This window comes from Oratosquilla oratoria, chromosome 25 (assembly GCF_046742065.1).
Source record: "Oratosquilla oratoria isolate Oo_2021 chromosome 25, ASM4674206v1, whole genome shotgun sequence".
Classification (NCBI taxonomy): Eukaryota; Metazoa; Arthropoda; class Malacostraca; order Stomatopoda; family Squillidae; genus Oratosquilla; species Oratosquilla oratoria.
Genome location: NC_134801.1, coordinates 19,550,843 through 19,555,842, shown reverse-complemented (window position 1 = coordinate 19,555,842; position 5,000 = coordinate 19,550,843). Strand labels below are relative to the sequence as shown.

The following is a 5,000-nucleotide window of genomic DNA, read 5'->3' as shown; positions in this document are numbered from 1 at the left end:
CATTTATTGGGTGTTCAAGGTCATTGAGTATGGTGAGTATATTTGACAGAGAAATTTTCTTGATTTGCGATAGGAAGGCATCATGAGGCCACGAGCACAAATTTAAAAAATTCACATGTCCGAGGGATGTAAAAAAAATAATAATAATAATCCACATAGATGCAACCCCTGAAATAGCCTGGGAGTTTATATAGCACAAGTTAGTCGTACATAAATAAATAAAAAAAATGGCTATGATAATTGGATGACAATTGACTTAAGTATCTGAGTAATTAAAAATTTTATACAAATGAGTAAACTCCTAGAATAGACTAGAGGATGAAATAGCACCAGCTGGACCCAAACATTAGTTTAAAAATGAGGTACGGCAATTGGAGTGTACCCTTCGAGCAAAGCTATCTTGGTGAATTCAGCAAACCCTCTATATAACGGACGATATGGGGAACAAGGATCTGGCGTTATATCCGAAGATCCGTTAAAACCGAGGGTCCGTTATATCCGATGGAAATACCGGACAGATCTGTTATATCCCTAAGTTTGTCCGGTATTAGAAATTAGTAGGATTAGAAATTACTTGTACTACATTTACTGAAATACAAGTAGATAGATATTAGTCAGTTACCATGATTATCTCCAGTGACTACATCCGTCTTTTGATTTCGTACAGAAGGCGTGACAGCCAGGTCTTTTACATGTGTGTATGAAATTTGTGAGTAGTGTTAGGGGTGTAATTTATCATTCACATTCATAAATTCAAACGGACGTTCTACTAAGATTTTTTTCTTTTTGTTATCTCTTTATTATTATTATTATTTTATTTTTTATTTTTACATGTTATTCTTAGGATATTGAATAGATATAATTCATCGCATTCCTCTACATCGCTCTTCTAATCGAGACGAAATTCAATTAATTAATAAATTCATTCCTAATTATTTTTTTCCATAGACATTATCGGTCGCCTTGTCCATACTCTCGAATGCTACCAACTTTATGGAAGTTGTAAGCGTCACTGGTTATTTCCGTGATCCCTTGAAAAATAATTATCAAATCATTGTCTTTAATGCGTATATGCAAAATCAAGAAAGATTAAGTTTTGAGGGTTTGAGGAGTGAGAATTTTATTTTATGTTGATATTGTTTCATCGTTGGACAGCGTCCCGAGTAAAGGAGAACTAATCTAACAAAACATTTTCTTCTAAGTTTATATTGACCGTGCATTAGAATTTGGTTTCTTTTGGAGTGAGTATTTAGTGACTTGTGCGCAATATTGGTCAGAATCACAATTAGGGACAATACTGTATTTAGTCACCATTTATGGTTAGTGTACTATGAGTTTTTCAGTTTTTCAAATATGCTTCATTTTTACAAACACACACATACACACACACACAAACACATATGTGTGTGTGTGTGTGTGTGTGTGTGTGTGTGTGTGTGTGTGTGTGTGTGTGTGTGTGTGTGTGTGTGTGTGTGTGTGTGTGTGTGTATTTACCTAGTTGTATTTTACGGGAAGGGGAGCTATGCTCGTGGTGTCCCGTCTTCATATCTCATTTTATCTAAACTATTTTTAAATTTATGTATTGTTTTTGCACACATCACTTTCTCATCTAACTTGTTCCGTCTATTACTCTGTGAGGAAAGCTGTTCTTTTTCACATCTCTTCTATAGCTGTCTTTCTTGATTTCCTTTCCGTGTCCTCTTGTATTTCTATCATCCCATTTTATCAGATTCTCTCTATCAATCATTTCTATGCCTTTCATGATTCTGTAAATAGCTATCAAATCTCCTCTCTCTCTTCTTTGCTCTAGTGTCTGTAGTTCAAGTTTTGCTAGTCTCTCTTCATATGATAGTTTTGAGAGTGTTGGTACCAATTTTGTAATTGCTCTTTGTATTCTTTCAAGTTTTTTTATACATTTTTTTGTACTTGGTGACCATATCGTTGCTGCATATTCCAATCTTGGTCTTATCAGAGCGATTACAATTTTCTTCACCATTTCTTCATCCAGGTATGTAAATGCCACTTTGATTGTTCTTATTAAATTATAAGTTTCTCCAAAAATCTTATTTATATGTTTCTCAGGTGACATATTATTCATAATAATGACTCCCAGGTCCTTCTCATTTTCTACTTTTTTTATTCCTTCTTCTCCCACTTCATATGATCCTGTTATTCTGTTTTTGCTTTTTCCAAATTCCATTATACTACACTTTTTAGTGTTGAACTCCATCTCCCACTTCCTACTCCATTCCTGTACTTTATTTAGATCACTCTGTAGTGGCTCACAATCTTCTTCCGTGTTCACTTTTTTTAACAGTTTTGCATCATCTGCAAAGAAGCTCATATAACTTTCAATTCCGTCATCCATATCATTAATATATATAGCAAACATTATTGGGGCCAGAACTGTTCCTTGTGGAACACCGCTTATTACTTCATCCCATTTTGAGTGTTTGTCTCTTATCACTACTCTCATTTTTCTTTCTTGCAAAAAGTTTTCCATCCATTTAAGCACGTTTGCCCTGTATTCCTCCTTCAGTTTCTAATTTCTTAAGCAACTTCTTATGTGGTACTTTGTCAAAAGCTTTTTTTAGGTCTAGAAATGCACAATCAGCCCATCCATCTCTTTCTTGTATCATATCTATTAGCCTTGAATAGAGACATATTAAATTGGTGACGCATGATCGTCCTTGTCTGAATCCAAATTGCCTTGGATTTAGCACGTTTTTTTTTTTTTTCTAAATATTTTACCCATCTACTTTTGATAATTCTTTCACAAATTTTTGCTATTGTACTTGTTAGAGAGACTGGTCTGGAGTTGGTAGGGTCTTCTTTATTTCCCCCTTTATATATAGGTACTATATTTGATTTTTTTCCAATCTTCTGGAACTTTTCCTTCTTTCAAGGAACTGTTTATTATGCTATGTATTTTGTCTGCCAGTTCATTCCTGCATTCTTTCAAAATCCAGTTTGCTATTTCATCTGGTGCATGCGATTTTCTGACATCAAGATTACTCAAGTGTTTCAATATTTCATTCTTAGTTACTTCTATTTCTTTCATGGGGGGGGGACTTTCTCTTTCCATTCGATCTGTTCAGGTTGTATGTTCTCCCTTGTAAACACTGATTTAAAATGCTTGTTCATAATTTCCGCCATTTCAATTTCCTCTGTGTATTCAACTCCTTCTTGTCTTAATTTCTCCAAATCTTGTTTGTTTTTCAGTTTGCTGTTTACAAATCTGTAAAATAGTTTTGGTTGATCTTTACATTTTTCTATGACATCTTTTTCATATTTTCTCTTTTCCTCTCTGCACGCTTGTACATATTCATTTCTATAACAAGTATATATTTTCCATTTTTCAGGTCTTCTGTCTTTTTTCCATTTGGTCCAAGCTTTGTCTCTTTTCTCTTTTAACTCCCTACAACTTTTGTTGTACCAGCACTTTATATATTCTTTCTCTTGTTTTTGTCTTGGGACATACTTTTCCTTTCCTTTTTTTTATAATTTTTTGTCAAAATATTCCATTTCTCTTCCACTGTTGTTTCTTCTTTGTATATTCCTTCCCAGTTTTCTTTTTGAAAGAGATCTCTTATTTTATCAAAGTTTGTTTTTTCATACATCATTCTTCCTTTTCTATATTGTTCATTTCTTTTCATGTATTTTTCCTCATTTAGTTCCAGTTCAATCAGTATAGGGTCACTTTTACTTATTGGTGTTTTATATTCAATCTTTTCTACTATTCTAGGTTCAGATGTGATTATTAGGTCTAGTCTCGATGGTTCTTCTTCATTTCTATACCTAGTGTTCTCCTGTATCCACTGTGTCATTGTATGGTCAATAATCATCTCTAGTAGAACATTTCCCCATGAGCCGTCTCCACCCTTTACGGTCATCTCTTCCCAGCAGACTTCTTTGCAATTAAATTCGCCCATCATAACTATTCTTCCTCCATCTTCCATTATCTTATTTAATGTTATCTTTGTGTCCTCTAGCATACTTTTAAGTTCACTCTCTTCCCACGAGGCTGTTTTTGGAGGCACATAATTTATCACAAACTCTCTGTTCTTCTTATCTCTGTCTTCCACTTCGATCATAATCATCTCTACTGTATTCTTTCCATATGTGACACTCTTCACGTTTATATCCTTCTTAGTCAGGAACATAACTCCACCCCCTTGCTTTGTCTGTGTTTCTAATCCAATAATTATATGCGTCATGTCCTACACTGTTGGGTGGTAGTGGACCTTTTAATTTCGTTTCTACAATTCCCATTATGTCCGGTTCTTTTTCCTTCAGATAATCATTCAGCTCATTCAATCCTGTTATTAATCCATCTATATTTGTGTAAGACACTCTTAGTTGTCTGCCACTTTCATTGTATTCTCTGTTTCCCTTTTGTTTTTCTCTAGTATTTCGAATTTTCTTATTATCATATTCACTACCCTCCAATAGAATTTCTCTTTCTCTGACTCTGTTCTGTTCTCGTTTTTTTCCTTAGCTTCTTGTCTTTTCATTTTTTTCTCCTCTCTTTCCTCTTTATTCATTTCCCTTTTTATCCATACCTTTTTATATTGTTCACTTGCTGCTAGTTTCCCTGTTTTTGATAAGATATTCTCTGCCGTAGTTTGTGACCTGAATTTAATCTTAATTGGTCTGGTCTTATCTGTACTATCATTTCCGAGCCTAAACATCTCTTCAATTTGTTTCATAATTTCAGGTTCATCTTCCTGAACTAATTCTAGTAATCTGCTTACTTTTTCATTTTCCTCATTGATTCTTGTGGTTCTATCTGGGTTGTGTTTCTCTTCCTTTCCTAATATAATTATACATTTCTTTTTATCTGCTAAGTCTCTTACTATATTCTCCTTTTGTCTCATCACTTTAATAACTGAGTCTTCAGTTTGTTCTTTCATTTGCTGTTTAAATATGTCAGTAAATGCAACTTTACTGTTTTCTTGGATTGTCTTCCAACCCTTAGCTTCTTTAGCTATAGCCTCTTT

The 5,000-nt window shown here is 33.9% G+C and overlaps 1 protein-coding gene across 1 annotated transcript in view; it reads left to right on the top strand.

Moving 5' to 3' along the window:
- The window catches only part of LOC143039040 (uncharacterized), a 34,151-nt gene that overhangs the window by 16,524 nt on the left and 12,627 nt on the right, over positions 1-5,000 (top strand). The gene's annotated exons all lie outside the window — the stretch shown is intronic.